Consider the following 16935-nt stretch of genomic DNA (forward strand, 5'->3'; position numbering starts at 1 on the left):
CAGTGGAAGGTGGAGGTGGGTGTCACCACCACTGCGATAGGTCTTGGTGTCTGCAGGAAACCAGAATTTGAGCAGACAGAAGCTGGCCCTGGAAGTCATTGGCCCCCAGATGGCCACCGGGGGGCGCAGTCTGTTTTGGTTGGCAGTTCAGCCTTTAAACGCATTGTCCTGGCTTGACAAAGGCCCCTCCCTGCAGTGCTTGCCTTGGAGGCCAGCCAGGTGTGTCGTGAGCTTATGGGGAGAGAAAGGAGTAACATGCGGGACCATTCGGGTACCAAAGTGCCTTCAGCTGGCATGGCCCCCGGTCAAACATCATTAACCGGCCTCGAGGAGGGAGCAGTTTGTGGCTGCTTGTCATTCAGGTCTAAGACCCATTTAGATTCGTGGTTCTCAAAAGTATATAGTCTCAGGGCCTGTAGCGCCAGCATCAGAGCTTGCTAGAAATGCACGTTCCTGGGCTCTTCCCTGGGCCTCCTGAATCAAACCCTGGGCGTGGGGCCCACAGTCAGTGCTCATAAATCCTCCCCAGGATTCTGATGCACGCTCAAGTTCCAGAGGACACACCTGAGGCCGGATCCTGTTCCCCAGGGAGCTGCTTCAGTATTATAGCAGCTGACATCTAGCTTTGGCCTGGTCAGGGCCACAGAAAGGAGCTGCTGAAGGATGGGGGCCCCTGGAAACCCAATACAGCGCCTCGACCGACTCCAGGGTGTCCTGAGCCTTGGAGGCACAGCTGCCAGCCTGAACCACCTTCCTGGGCATCTCTGTCCGCTGGTCCCGGCTGGGAGGAGATTGGAGTGCGTGTGAACCAGCAGACCTGGGCTCGGCCCGGATTTCTGACTGGCTCCCTTCCTCCCCCAGATTGCTGGAGCCTTGAGTTGCTGTCCTGTTGCCAGCGATCTTTTCACTGGTGCAGGAAGTCCATTCAGCCTTGCATTGCTTTTAATGAGTTTTGCAAGCAAGTAGCCTCTTCCGGTGACTCAGTCTGCCTTTTGTGAACCGGAGATGGTGGTTTTAGGTTTCACTTTGGAAAGTAACCACGACTTCTGCTGCTTTCTCCTCTGTTGGAATCCGAACAAGTTACATTCATTTTGCAACAAAGAAATGTAAATGTAGGAGCGCCAGTCATATTTCTGCTCTGATTGTAAAAACATCCTTTTCCGAGATGCATGACAGAGCCAAGCTAAGAAGAAATGGTTTATATTTTCAAGGAACACATTCATTTGGGAACTTTATATTTTTCCTTCCAGAGTGGCCTGATAGTTTCGCTTTTATTCTTTTGTCTTTTTGATTCATATTTCAGGGATATCCTAAAAATAAACAGTGCCTGTTGACTGAGTGAGGCGGTTAACCTCTGTTTTATTGAGGGAGATTTAGTCCTGGACAAAAGTTCGTGTTCTTGTTTTCATGCAGCACACAAAGGATGACAATGGAAATAATTTCTTATGTAGTAAAATTGTTTTCATCGGGACCTTCCGCAGAAATAAGTTTACGGTACCCGAATAGGTGAACCTCTTAGGATTGGAGAGTGTGTGTTAAGTGGACAAATGCTACGTAGCATCTTTTCTCCAACTCAAACAGTACAGTGATCTTCAAAATGTTGCGGTGTTGAACTAAATTATTTTTATATGGTTGTATTTAAGTACGCGTAAACAGAAAGCAAGAGCCCTTATACAATAATAAAACCAAAATGCATTTAAAATTAAGAGCAGATAAAACTAAAGCACCAATGAAATTCAAATTAACCTGAATGTTATGTGGTAGAAAATGATGTGTTAAGGCTAGCGAGATGATGCTGGATTTGGGTTTATAATAGAAGTATCCGTGTTTTATGTTTCATTTGTCAGCTTGATTCTTTTGATTTTTGAGCATGGTGGGTCATCATTTAAATCATTATTAACACTGACTTCTGCAAAATACGGTAATGAAAAAGTCCTTATTTCCCATTTCCAGCAACACTGACGGCTAATGAGCGGTTGCAGATTCTTCCAGCAGGATGGGGGTCCCCTCAGTAAATTGTCTGATGGGATGAGCGTGGCACCGACTTGGAAATGGGGACTTTGGTATTTAGCCAGGGCTCGCACTACCGAGATCCCATTGTCCTAATCTGTTTGAAGTGCCATAAAACTGTCGTTTGGACATCGTGTGACATCATTCAGTACTTAATGCATCAGCACACTTGGAGGCTGGGTCTGGGGTGCCCATCGCCCTTCTCTCCTCCAGGATTCTGGTTGATGGAGCACAAGTGAAGAAAATGGGCACTCACAGGTCAGCTTTTTTCCCCCAAATGACAGAAGTTATGGAAGTTGCCTGAAGTTTCATTGGAGCGTTTAAATATCTCTTTTCACCCCCCTAAACTAGAAAATTCCTCCCGTCTTTGGCTCCGTGGAGAAGGGAGCATGCCTGCCGCTTTTGGGCCCAGCCGGCCTGCACCCGCATCGTGCGACAGAAGCTCAGCCCCCCCACCGGCCAGGGTGAACAGCGAGGAGGAGGCCTGCTTGGCAGCCCCTCCCACAGGGCGGGGACCGTCCCTCCAACGATGCGGAGGGTCTGATGGGCTAAATGCACATCTGCATGCATTAAAGGAGGCAGGTGGGCAATTCTGTTTCCAGGGAACCAAAGCGATTTTGAAACTTCTAAGGATGGTTTTGCTTGCTTTGAGAGAAAGTTGGCGAGTGGTCAGGTAAGAACCTTTGCGTGAATTTGGGGGGGCCCTGGGATGGCTTTCCCAGGGAATGGGGAACCAGGCCTGGCACCTCTCCTGCCCATGAGCACTTCCTGTCGCAGGAACTGGGGCAGGGGAGCTGAGCAGCCCCCAGATCCTCAAGGTCTGTTCCAGTTCACACGGCACCTGGAGAAAAGATGGGGGAGAGATCTAACCTTGACACCTGGAGATGAATGGGACCTTGGGTGGCATCTATCTCACCTGAGCTCTCAGCTCCTCACCCCTGCAATACGCAGCTGATGAGAAAGCTCCAGACCTGGGTTCCTGAGATATCCTTGACATCCTCTGGGGACAGGGACGGGGACGGGGCGGGTGGGGTGGGGTGGTGAGGACAATGAGGTTGACTTGGGCCTCAGAGAAGACCTGGCTTTTTCTCTCAGCAGAACTGCAGTACCTGGCAACGAGCATCCTTTTACAACAGTGTAAAATCATCAGCTAAAGTACAAAAATTGAAATTCAGATACAGGAAATAATTTAAGGCTGTTGATGTACAATGTATGAAAACGTGAACTTATGAAAAGGGCAGACATTAAAACTGAGCATGTCCTGCATGTCTATGGGGAGGGTCTCACCCATGCCTGTGGATAAAACATGGCTTTTCTGAGGCCGTTTGTTTCGGTATAGTTGATATGCCTGTTCATATTGATAAAAGAAATGTTCACATATTGAGTTCCGGGGAAGTCATTCTGGCTTGTACATGAGATAACTCGAATTTTATGCTAATTAGAACAGCTTTCTTTGTGGCCTACCAAGTGTACATTGTACATCTGCTTTAATGATTAACGAAAAGGGCACAATGACCAGAACTAAAGAATGTCCCTTTTTTTTTTTTTAAAAATATTTATTTATTTATTTGGTTGCACCGGGTCTTATTTATTTACTTATTTTTATATTTATTTTTGGCTGTGTTGGGTCTTCGTTTCTGTGCGAGGGCTTTCTCCAGTTGCGGCAAGCGGGGGCCACTCTTCATCGCGGTGCGCGGGCCTCTCACTATCGCGGCCTCTCTTGTTGCAGAGCACAGGCTCCAGACGCGCAGGCTCAGTAGCTGTGGCTCACGGGCCCAGCTGCTCCGCGGCATGTGGGATCTTCCCAGACCAGGGCTCGAACCCGTGTCCCCTGCATTAGCAGGCAGATTCTCAACCACTGCGCCACCAGGGAAGCCCAAAGAATGTCGATTTTTAAAATAAAGATTAAATGCCTCCGTTCCTGGGACACCAATGCTGGGCCTCCTTTGATGATAGGACTCCCGTCCCAGGTGCCAAGGCCGTGCTGACTCGACGTGCACGTGCTGGTCTGTTTGTTTGTTTTAAGGTTGAAGAAATGTATCCCTGACTTACTTCATGTTCTTTGTTCTGATAAGATACAAAACCGTGCTGAGATCCATGCTTCTCTGGAGCACGTCCTCAGAGTAATCTGGGAAGGTGGCTTCTGGGCTATAGTCCTCAGTGTGGCTCAAATAAAACGCTTTTTTATTCTTATTATAGATTGTTTATTGATTATTTTCTTTGACAATATGTTCATTGGAACAAGGCCTCTAAGGACACCTCTCAGCTGGCGTGCCGATAGACCGCATTTACAGGAGCGCCCCTCTGAGCATCTCTTTCCAGTTTACGGAGTGCTTGCACATTCCCGAGCTCACTGGCTTGGTCCCCGCCCCCCCACCCCCCCACCCCGGGCGCGCCTCAAGCATCTCTCAAGGCCTGGTGTAAGCCTCACCTTCCTATGGTCTCTGTGAAGCGCTCTGGATGGCTGCCGCACGCCAGTCATTCAGTTCATCCTGACTTGCTGAGCAAGACCGAGCCGGGCCAGGAACAGGGAAGTCTCCATTTCCCTGTGTCATCCCACTTCAACTCTGAGCCCCATAGAAGGACATGCTCTTATATTTCTTTTCCAAAGCAATGATCGCAGTGCCTGGCACCTCGTTTATGTCCAGAAAGGTTGATTTGCAACCCGAGTCGGTCTTGCAGTCTTTCCTTACAGGCACCAGCATCCTACCTGGGCATGAGTTTCCTCATCTGTGAAGTGGGAGAGCATTGTTATCCCTGCTGGCTCCACACGGTTGCCATGAAGCAAATAATGGCACAGAATTATGGGCACGTCTGTGCTTTGGACATGGCACAATCCTAAGTTTTATTGTCATTGCTGTTTCAGATCACTTTTTACATTCGCTCTGTTTTACTGAGGAAAAAATTGACATTCAGAGAGACTGATTGGTCGGAGGTCCTCTGATGAGTAAAAGGCAGAGCAGGAACTGGGGTCTCCAAATCTAGCATGACCTCAAGTGTTAACAGGCCCTGTCCCACTGCACCCACCGAGAGTGGCAGGCGTATGGGTGGCCCCTGGGGCGATGGAGGTGAAGTGGGCAAAGATCAGAGCAACCCCTCCGTGTGCCCAGAGCTCTGCACACAAGAGAGGCATCAACACGTGTCCTGGCTGAGCTGGCGGAGACAAGAGGACACAGAGCAGGGAACAGGCCGTGAGAAAGACCTGAAGCATCTTCCACAAATTACTCAGGGTGGAACCATTGTGTGCGCCACAGTGCCTTTTCGAGCTAACACGTTTTGAAAAACGGGGTAAGCACTTCCTGTTTCGACCAGAGATGAATGCAACCCAGGCCCTGTGCCTCTCACCAAGCAGAGCTTGACCTTTCAATTCGGAAATATCTGCAAGCACCCAATTCTGCTTGGGTGGGCGAATGGAGCACGTGTCACTGAAACTCCTGCCAAAGACAACGACTCTGGGCTGCACGGGAGGACTCGCCAGGCACCATGAGACCTACCGATTGGACGCACCAGAGCGTGAACTGAGGAAACAGCGTCTGGGGCATGGGAGTGAGTGAACGGCACTCGTCTTCGGCCTTCTGTTCTTTGTTTGCCACAGATGTGTTTCAGCAACCTAGCAACACAAAGGAATGACACTCGTGTTCAATTGCTGAATTCCTGCTGTATAATATCCTGCTGGAAATGTTAATTGGTTTTGGACTTCCTGTGAAAATGGGGCAGGGACAGGGCATTTGGAGACCCTGAGCTTTTGGAGGTAGGGCAGAGGTGGTTAGCTGTCCTCTGAAGAGTCCTGCTGTCCTGGAGAGTCGTTGCTGAAAAGCAGCTTCCTCCCAGGGACCAAGTTCCCCAGCCCCCAGCCCCCAGCCCCACATCTAGGTGGGGCTGTGTCACCCCCATCTTGGCGACGGAACTAAACGTGGCAGTGATCTGACCACCTCTGGGCCAAAGTAGTTGAAAAACAGGTGTGCCTCTTTCACATTCCCTGTCTCTCTGCGTCACTGGAAGCGAAGGTCTCCAGGGCAGAGCCACAGGATGGAAGGAACCTGGATCCCTGAATCACTCTGTAGTAGGCCACCTGCCAAATACGCAGATGAACTTTGCAGAAGGGGAAATAAGTTTCCATGGTGATAACCTCTGAGATTCAGAGGTTTATTTGCGACAGCAGCTAGTGCTACCTCACTGATCCACAGAACGGGAGAACAGTTGAGGGAAGAGATTCTGATTGGAGAGGAGCATGATGGCAGAGCCGTCCTGGGGAGGGAGGTGGCCGCCCAGGCCTCCTGTGACAGCGAGGTCACTGTGCTTTAGGAGAAGTGGTGTTTCATCCTGAGTTCTATGTTTTCTTTTTCTGTTGGTTAAAGAAGGAGAAAAAAGGAGAGAGGTATTTGACAATGTGAAAAAATGCTACTGAGAAGCTTTCTTCTCCCATAACAGTTTTTTTTTTGGAGAAGGGAGGAATTAGAACTACATTGAAAGAATGATAAGCAATAAAAAAGGAGCAACTCTCAGCCCCAGGAAAAGTAAAAAGTTATAGGAATACAAAATACCATGGCGTTTATACTAGGAGGTTTGGGGATGGGAAAAGAGGCTATATGAAAGATAAAATCTTCATCTATCATAGTAAGTCAATAAGTAGTATCTAAATTTGGTTAATGCAAATATTATAGTACGTTCATACTATTTAGAAATAGAAAAAATTAAATACCAGAATCAACAGCTCAAAGAGTTGGAAAGGCCCGTCTCCAAGGAGCGGAATGCGTGTGTGTGTGCTGGACAGGCCAGGCTAGATTTTGGTTCTGTGTCTTCTAGTAACACTCTTTGACTTTTAGGACTATGTGAATATATTATTATGGTTTCAGTAAAACAGATGAAAATTATAAAAGGACGCCAACAAAATAAAGTGAGAAAGAAACAAAAAGAGCAACACAGAGGAGCAGGAAAGAAGCAAGAAGAGGAGAGAGAAACGACCTGCGGAGACTAGACCCAGCACTCGCCTCTCCTCCCCTCCATGCTTCCACTCTGCCTAAGGGACAAGGCTTCTTCACTCATCAAACTCTTCAAGGATAATCCTTTTTATTCCATCCAGTGACCAAATCTCAAGAGCACCAATCCATTTATTTATAAGCTGCTTTATGCCTAGAGTGAGTGTTCATGGAACAATCAGAGTGGTGTCTGGTACCTTAGAGCTAGTACTTGACCATAGAGCCAGCCTCTGAAGGAGTAAAATACATTGCAGACCCACTATACGCCTGATAAAATGCCAGGGGCTCCGAGGAGCTCGTGGTCAGGAGGAGATGAATGTTTAAGAAATTGTGTGCTGAGGTGGGGCAGGTGCAGCGATAGAAACGTCCAGGGTCCTAGGCGGGGGTGGCAGCGTGGAGGGAAGGGCAAGTTTATCTGGGGGCGGGATGGTGGGTGTTAGGGAGGTGCCTGGACTGAGTCTCAAGTGATGCCTAGATGTTTTCCACCCGGGAAACAGGGGGGTGGGAGTAGCTTTATGAACTTGATGTGGTTAAAGGAGGAGTTTGAAGTGTGTGGAGACACGGTCAAGAGGTGGCCACGTCACGGTGTGGCCAGGCCAGAGGGTCTGGTCTTGCCTCACGTGCAGTTGGTGGCCATTCGAATGAAGGAGGGGGTGGCCTGAGTGCCAGTCACGCCATGGGCCAGAGCAATGGGCCGGGCCAAGGGACTCACTAGAGACTATCAGGGCAGCTCCCGGAGGAGATGCTGAGGACCCTGAGCTGGGCGGTCATACGGCTTGAGGAGAGGGAACTGGGGCCCCTGGGGCGGAACCCAGGATGAATTCCGATGTCCGACATGAACACGAGTGTCCGGAGGAGCCCCTACCTGTAAGCCCAGGGGAACAGGACCAGCCAAGGGCAGGGACCCGGCAGATGAAGAGTCAGCCCGAGACGCGTTGTGTGGTTCAGCCCCGAGGACACCCCACCTGCTGGCACGAGCGGCAGGTAAGGCGTCCAGTTGGACACACGTTTTGTCCCCAACGAGGTGGACAGGAGAGATTCAGACACAGGCCCTGGCCCCTCCCTCAAAGCTGCTTCCCCTCCCCCTCCCCTGCAGGGATGCCTGGATGCCTGTCCCCGAGGCCTAAACTGCAAGAGGAGGAAGGGCTGGTCCGCTCAGAGAGACCCCCCTGCGCCCGGATGCGCGTCACTTCTGGCTGAACAAGTCTCAGACCCTCTCAGAGCCCCCGGAGCCCAGTTCCGAAAACGTGTGAGCGGGGGGACCCAGCTTCTGCCCGCTCCTCTCTCAACCTCTGAGCCCAAGGCTGGCCGGATGGGCTCCCAGCAACTTCACACCTGAGGAGAGGGAGGCGGAGCCTCATCTGGGCTCAGATCCAGGTCATCTCCATCCCAGCTCTTCCCCTGTTCTTCCAGGAGAGAGGGGGCTGTGGACACCTTGTCCAGGTTAAAAAAAAAACCGTGATATTTGGTTCCTACAGGCCTGTTAGTTCTTCGTGCAGAACGGAGGAGGAGTAATTGATACATTTCGGTGCGTTCTGGCTGGGAATCTCTGAGCATAAACTTTGCAAGTTTTACATGAAGGAGATTCTTGGTGGGGAGACAGAGCGTTTACAGACCCTGTGGGCCTCCGTTGTCCTTGCGGAGGCTGCAGCTGTGTGCCCGCATCAGAATTACAGCTGTGGCTGATGCTGGTGAGAAGTCTTAGAACAGAGAATCTTCGAGGTCCTACCATCAGAGATCCTCAACCTTGGTTGGATATTAGAATTAATGGGATGGAGGTGGTATTTTAAACATCACTGATGTGTAAGTCCCGCCCCAGACCAACTGAATCTGAGTCTCTGGATCTCCATCCTCCAGGGAGGTGGGGCTCGGCTTGCTCGGAAGTGCTCACATCGTAAACTCTGATTATTAGAGATTTGAAAGACCCAGACAGTGGGTTCAACCACAGCAGCGTGATGGTGGATTTTATCTACAAAAGGATAAAGACCTTTGTGAGCCGGGGGAAGGAGTTGTTTTCTGAGGGTTATTCCATCTTCTTGAGTAACGCAGAGAAAAAAAACCAAAACGGAATTGTCAGGAAACAAAACGCTACAAATAAATGTGGTATGCTCTGCTGAGGGAGCAGAGATTGATGTGATACATGGTTAGGCACTGGGGGTGCCAGGAACACCTGGGGAAACAGAAATGAAGAGACTTGAAGAGGCAGAAGGGAGCCTCTAATAAATACGGAGACTTCAAATTTCTCAGGTTTTCAGGACGACGGCAGTGTCTCAAATGTCACTTTCTGAAAAGCAGTCTATTTGCAGCCGTCACCGCGAACCTCCTCCAAGGTGAAGGCTTCCTGCTGAATTTGTGCTTCTGGAAAAAAAACGCGACCAACAAATGGCCAGACTCACAGGGATTCTGCTGAAGCCGAAACCAAGCAGACTGAACTTTTTCCATGTATTTTCCATTTCTTGTCCTCTCACAGAAATTTCTGAAATCTGTAGTGGTGTTTGGCTGAGTGCTGAACTGTGCAGTGAACTGGTCTCGCCACCATAATTTTCACAGAGCTAGGGATTTGCTAGGGTTTTGTAACATTTGTGGGTGGGGGGGTGGTGCTGAGGTAATCTTGTGGTTCTTCATGGATCTTTGGAAAAATGGGGCATACGAGAGACTTGGCTTTGGATTTCTGCCCCTTTGCAAGTGTTAAGAAAAAAATCACATCCCTTCCATTGGAAGGAGCTCAGGAAGCAGCCACTTCGGAACAAATCCATCCAGAATCTACTTCCATCAGGACCTCTTTCTCTAATCCTGAGTAGAATGAGACATTTGAAAGGAGAATTATTTTAGATTCGATTTCTTTGGCCTTTAATTCCTATGTGGAAATTTAAAAATGGGAAACAATTTAGTGTCCATATTTGAGAGCATTCTTTTTTTTTTTGTAAATTATAAATATAGATGCCAAATAATGGCATCCATTTTTCTTTTTAAATTTATTTATTTATTTATTTATTTTTGGCTGTGTTGGGTCTTCGTTTCTGTGCGAGGACTTTCTCTAGTTGCGGCAAGCGGGGGCCACTCTTCATCGCGGTGCGCGGGCCTCTCACTATCACGGCCTCTCTTGTTGCGCAGCACAGCTCCAGACGCGCAGGCTCAGTAGTTGTGGCTCACGGGCCTAGTTGCTCCGCGGCATGTGGGATCTTCCCAGACCAGGGCTCGAACCCGTGTCCCCTGCATTGGCAGGCAGACTCTCAACCACTGCGCCACCAGGGAAGCCCCTGAGAGCATTCTTTAATGTATATTTGGGCTCAGTGTACAATCTCTCCAGGGCTGTATTAGACTATATGGCTGAACTTATGTACAAAGTGAAATAGAGTAAAGGTGAATTTTCAGAAGAGGGGAAATGTGGCCTTGGAGTTAATTATTGTCTTGCTTTTTCCCATCAGAGCTTTTGGTGGTACACATGGAATAGTGATAGGAATTGAGGGGGTGGGTTCACACCTTGGGGAGCGATGTCCCCATCAGGAGGACAGCTGCACTCCTAGACACACATGCAATTCGATGTGAATGCAGAGTCTGGTGGCAGCAGCCACCCTCTTGGTTTCAGTCTGCATTTGATCAGATGCCACCCTCTGAATAGCCTGAGGGACTATGGGTGATGTAAAACATCCGAACACTATCCCAACAGCCTACTCACCCACTGACCTTTCTGCGGTTGGTAAAGTGGTCCTCAGAAGAGATCAGATTTTAGAATCATCTTTCATTTTTTAGTTGTGCAACATTTCAGGTGGATTATGGATTTGATACCACCTCATCCCAGGCAAATAGCCACTCTCCGGTTGGATTAAGTTTTCTGTTTATTTAGCCAAAGGTGCAGACACCTGTTGGAAGTGAGGTGGCCACACAGAGCGGAGAGCAGATGATTCACTGTGATGCATTAGAGTTTCCTCTGGCCCTTCATTTATCTGCAGGACAATAGCCAAGTAGGATAGTCTCTCGCTGGGTCTATGAAAGTAAATTTTTTATTGTTCTGTTAATATCCAAGACAGCCCCGTCCTGCAAGTTCACCCCTGGACTGTCATTTAATATTTTTTTATCTAAAGAGAGAAAGGCAGAGAGAGAAAGAGGGCGAGGGAGAGGGAGAAAGAGAGAGGGGAATTGGTTCACAGAGTTGTGGGTGCTGCAAGTCTGAAATTTGCAGGGCAGGCTGGCAGCCTGGAGACCCAGGGAGGAGGTGATGTAGCTCAAGTCCAAAGGGAGTCTGGAGGCAGAAGTCTTTCTTCCTCAGGGGACCTCAGTCTTTTCCTCCGAAGGTCTTCAGTTGATTGGATGAAACCACTCACATTATGGAGGGTCCTCTGCTTAACTCAAAGTCTACTGATTTAAGTGTTAATCACACCTAAAAAAATACCTTCACAGCAACATCTGGACTAGTGTTTGACCAAACATCTGGGCACCAGGCATAGTCTAGCCAAGTTGATGCAGAAAAATTAACCATCACAGATGATAAAGCTGAAACTCAGAGAAACATGGACTGGTGTAGCTAGGTCTTGAGTCGGGAGCTGACTCCAGAATTTGTTCCATTAAAGCCACACCGTCTCATTTAGTGTGTGTATGGATGGGTAGGGGCACCGGACCTATTAACCCCGGGGTCTGCTGATGGCAGCAGCCATTTTTCCTGCCTTGAAAACCTTCTGGTCACCTTACTGGGAGAAAAATCTGGGATTCCCCCAGGTTTCTCAGGATAGCATCTCTGGAAGACAGTTCTTGAAGACCTGGCTTTGTGGGAAGGTAAGGATTCCTGGGTAGATGCTGGAGGCTGGCCCAGTTCAGTTCAGTTCGATTCAATCCACCCTGAATTCTTTTGCCCTGACCATGTGTTGGTTTGCTGTGGGCTACAGTGTAGGGTAGGAGAAACAGAAGAAAATACGTGGCTCGTGCCCTCTGGATTTGGTGGAGAGGGAGGCAGGCAAGCACAGAAACAAAGACTGCACAGAATAAAGAGGACTGGGGTACATATTATAGTGGGAACCCAGGGCTGCCCCAGAGGATGACCTGCCGCATTACTCAAATCAAACCTTTCTAATTCAGTCCTTAATAGACAATACTGAAAAATACAATTTTTAAAAGGCCTATTTAAATATGTGTTGCTTTGACATTTTAGCCAAGCTTAGTTTGCCTTTGACAGAGAGCTTTATGATAAAGAACTTGTGATCAGCGGTGACGTGAGTATGTGTATGTGTGTGTATAATTAATCGGAAAGAACCAACAAACATGGATTTGAATCCTAATTGGTGCTAAAATTAAAATAAAGGTAAAATCAAGACTCTCATGGAAATACATAATGAATACATGCCAAGAATTTTATTTAACTCATTAATTAATGAGGGAACCAGTAAAATGTAAAAACAGGTTCAATGGAGAATTCAAAGAACACACAAACACAGGCAGTCAGGAACTGGGAAATGAATTTGCAAATAGATGCAAAACAATTCAGTGTCCACAGGGCAATAATCAGTTGTGGCTCCAAGGACCAAAATTCATTTGCATTTCCACGGACAAGAATTATTTGCATTACTATCAGTTTTCTACAGTTTACAGAGTAGTAAATAGCACAAAGAAGCACAGAAGTTTTAGATATCTTGAAAGGATGCTCTAGAAAGAACACCTAGTAATCTGTTTTATTCCCATTTCAGAGACTTTCACAATTTTTTTTCTGACCCTGGGGAATACTGGGATAGTGGCTTTGGGCATGTTATTTAACCCCTTCATTCCTCATCTGTAAAATTAGGCTGATATTTCTTCGCCAGCTTGTTTTGCAGATGAAAAATAATAACATACCTATAAATTTTCTGACATAGAGGATTTTTCCAATCAATATTAGATCTTCTTGCACTGTATTTTTTTTCAAACTGATATGCGAATTTGCTCTCCCATAATCTCTTCACCCGTGCATTTGTCCCTTCAACTTTTGCTGTAGGCCTATGACACCAGGCACGTGCCAAGCTCTCACGCACAGATAATGATCACACAATGAGCAAATCAAAGGCTAGGAGGAGCTTTAGACTGGTGGCAGGGGGTGTTGAAGAGACAGACCAACAAGTACATCAGTAATTATGATTTCCTGTGACACGCACAGGGATAACTGGAATCCTGGGAGGGTAGCCCAGGGCATGCAAGTAGTGGTTCAAAGCAATGACTCAGGAGCCGCACTGCCTGGGCTAATTAACTGTGTCCATGGGCAAGTTACCTAACCTCTCTGTGCCTCAGCATCTTCGCCTTTAAAATGGGGAGGATACCTGTAGCTTGTGCAGACTGAATAAATGAATTAATGTTTGTGAACATTTGAAGCAGTTCCTGGCACCTATTAAGTGCATTCTAAGTATTAGCTATTACTATTTAATGAATTAATATACGTAGATTGAACAAAAAGTAGTTTCTACATAAAAACCCAAGTCAGGGAAGGACAAAAATCATAGGACAACGTTCATATCTCCTGGTTGCTAGACTGAACTGATAAACCACACTCATGCAATCACTTGATTTTACCGTGTTCTGTTTTCTCCCGCAGGTCGTTTCTTCCCCAGGCTAAGCTGGTACGGAATTAAATCTTATGGACCCTGCTCAGGCCCTAGCCCGGCCAAGGCTCTCTGTGTTGGTGGGAAGGGTTCTTTTTCCGTTCGGGTAGGAGCAGCCGGAATAATGAAACTGAAGCTGAGATCAATGCCGCACAGGCTTTATTCAGTGGCCAAAAAATGGAGAAGCGGGAATTAAGTTCACAGAGCAATTTCTTGCCCACGTGGCAAGAGGAATTTAATTTAAAGAGTAAAGACAAAGGGAGGAGGAGTGAGGCTAATGATGGGGAGGCATATGCATTAGTCTATGGGGAAGGGGCGGGGCTTTTCGAGGGAGAAGGGTGCCACCCCCTTTTTATCCTTTTTTGGTCCTTAATGTCTGGCCCTGGTCGCCGGTAGGTGTGTCATTTAATATGCTGATGTAGTCAAATCAGCGTATAATGAGACGGGGTCTGTTGGAGGTCAGATTCGTCACCACCTTGGTCCCAGCTGGTCCCATCTGGTTTTTTTTGTTTGTTTTTTGGTAGCTTCCTTTCTTATCTCTGGACCCTTTAACTTAAAGATTTACGTTTAACTCCTGCTAAAGACTGATTGGGCTGGTCTTTTGGCCTCAGTGGCTCAGTGGCTGCCGGTCCTGAATGCAGGGGACACGTGAAGGAGGTTGAAAACAGACTAGATTTAAAAGGCTCTTGCAAACCCTTAACGACCCCCAGAAAGGGTGAAGATGCTAACGCTATGGGCCCTTTCTCCTACCCAAATGGACCAGCTCCCGTCAGCTCTGCAGAATAGCCTCCGAAGGCATTTTTCAGAGTTTTCACCTCGTCAGAGAAGGCATCTCTAATTCTCTGCTGTTTTTTCTGTGTGTGGCACAGTCTTCAGCGCGTATAAAAATCTGATGAGTCACCATTTGGCCCTGGGTTAGAACTACAAGGGGTGAAGCGATGACTTGAGCACGTGTTATATACCAGGCATCGTGAGAGGTGCTTCGGCTTATTAGAAACCTCATGCTCAAGACCGCCCTCAAGGTGAGGGGAATGAAGGCCGTGTGTATAATGGACGTGGACGCGAACCCAAAGCCGGTGCCAAAGCGGGCTGAGTTTCTCTGCACGGAGATTGTGAGGATCTGTCTCTTCACTGGCTCTGACCCGCTGTGGGGCAAGCTTCCCTGAGCCATGCTGCTCAGTGGTAAATGGAGGGACAGGTGAGCAGAGAAGGAGGTATGGACAGGGAATCTCTCACAAGGCTTGGGGCCCGGCCGGGTGGGCTGCGGGGTCGGGCTGGAATGGATCTCACCGGCCACACCTTCCCGGCCCACTGCCCCCAGCCCAGCCACACTGAGCCACCAGCCCTCCGCATCGCCCCGGCTCTTTTCTCCCCTGAGAAATCTGGGGACCATTTTCTGAAAACATTGGACAGATCCCAGGCAATCCCTACCCTAACTTCTGTTATTAGTTCCCAGTGGTAGAGACAAGAGTATCACCGGTAATTACACAGCAAAAGCAAGCTCGAAGGGCCCTGGGTGGGCGGGCTAAGACTGCCCTGCATGTCAGGAGCCCCCCTCCTCACTCCTGGTGTCACCCCCGGAGAGTCCCTTCCCCTCTCTGGGCTCCTGTTTCTCCGCCATTAAGTTAACTGATGGGGCTGGACCACAGTTCTCCAAGTACGGGCTCTGGGCTGGCAGCCTCGGCCTCAGCACCACCTGGGAACTCATTAGAAATGTGCGTTCTCAGGTCCCACCCCAGACCTTTGGAATCAGGCATTCAAGGCTCAGGGTGCAGCAATTTGTTTCCCCAGGCCCTTTGGAAGGGGGTGGTTCTAGTATAACCTAAAGTTTGAGAACCACTGGTTAGGTGAATTTTAAGTTTCCTTCTGGCTCAAAGAGTCTATGATTCTCTCCTCTTATCTACGAAGAGGACAGAGTATACCTATTACCAATAACATCTGGGATGATGACCGGCAGGAGAGTGGCCTCACACAATGAAAATGGAGCTAAAATAGGCGGCTCTGGAAGTTCCTTTCAAGGCATCACCTATTATCGCTGTTACCTGAATGCCATTTGCTAGTTTATTGAAGCAAAAAGCAGACCCGTGGGAAGGTCCTGACACCCTGCAGTGAACGCATTAGGAACAGCTCTCGTTGTCCCTGGAAAGGTGCCCTGTGGGCAGCACCTGAAGAGGGAGGCTGACAGCAGCATTGTGCATCTCAGAGCGGACACTGTTTCTCCTACTGGTTCCTGACACAATTGGGCAAGTGTGCACTGGCCCGGCCGGCCTCCAGCTGCAGCTGTGTGCCCTGCGCTCCCTGGAAGGGCGCCTGGCAGCCTGAGAAGGGGCGATCTGTTTCCCCGGGAGGATCTCCAGCTCCTGTGGACAGGTTTGTCGTTCACAAAACTTCTGCTTTCCGGAGCTAGCCTGGGACGGAACCAGGAAACAGTTATCTCAGAGCCTAGCACATAGTAGGTGGGGTGAACATCACACATCATCATCATTGCTAAGAATTGCTTCAGGGCTCAAGTGGAATCCCAGAATCAAATTTGGGCAGCTCCTTCGCTCCTGATGCTGCAGGGAGGGACACATGATCTCACCTTCCTGCTTTCCCCAGCTCCTGTCTAACAGATAAGCCGTGGAAGGAAATTACATTTTGCCACGTGGCAGGCTTGATGGTTTCACGTCTACGATATCGTATTACACTCACCATGGCATTGCTGGGTGGAAGTTGTTTCTAATTTCCAGATGAAAACTCTAGGGTGCAGAAAATAAAGATCCTGACCAAAGTCACACAAAAAGTGAGTCTAGAGTCAAGATACTAAATTTAATTTCATTTATTGACTATTTATTATGCAGGCAAATAATGTACTCATTATAGAATGGGTTTCTCTAATTATCCTATGTATTTAGTTATTATATCTACTTCTTTTTATTGATTTTATTTAATATATCTATTTAATTATTCTAATCATCCCAGTAATGCTTTAAATGGGTATTATTGTCACCATTTTACAGATGAGGAAACTGAGGCTCAAGGGGATAAATTAACCTACCCTTGGTCACAGAGCTAGGAAGTGGCTGGGCTTGAACTGTACCCCAGTAGGTATTTGGATGGATGGAAAACATCATAGTCTGTTCTCAGCCGTGTTCCTCTGGGGTGTGGATTTGAGTGGAGCCTGGAAGAACCTTGCTTCCTCTCCGTGGTTTCAGTGTCTGAATTTTCACCAGCTTAGAATACTTAGGCTTCTAATCTCCTTTAGCCCCCAACCCCAAGTGATTCATTTTCTCAGTGAGTGTGGATAGTCCTGGACAGGTGAGCCATCAGGTAAGTCACATGAACTGTACCTGATGAGACATTCCGTGAGGCGTTGATGTCACAAGCTCACACACTGAGCACGTAGT

The sequence above is a fragment of the Eubalaena glacialis genome, chromosome 14 (assembly GCF_028564815.1).
Source record: "Eubalaena glacialis isolate mEubGla1 chromosome 14, mEubGla1.1.hap2.+ XY, whole genome shotgun sequence".
In the NCBI taxonomy this organism is placed as follows: Eukaryota; Metazoa; Chordata; class Mammalia; order Artiodactyla; family Balaenidae; genus Eubalaena; species Eubalaena glacialis.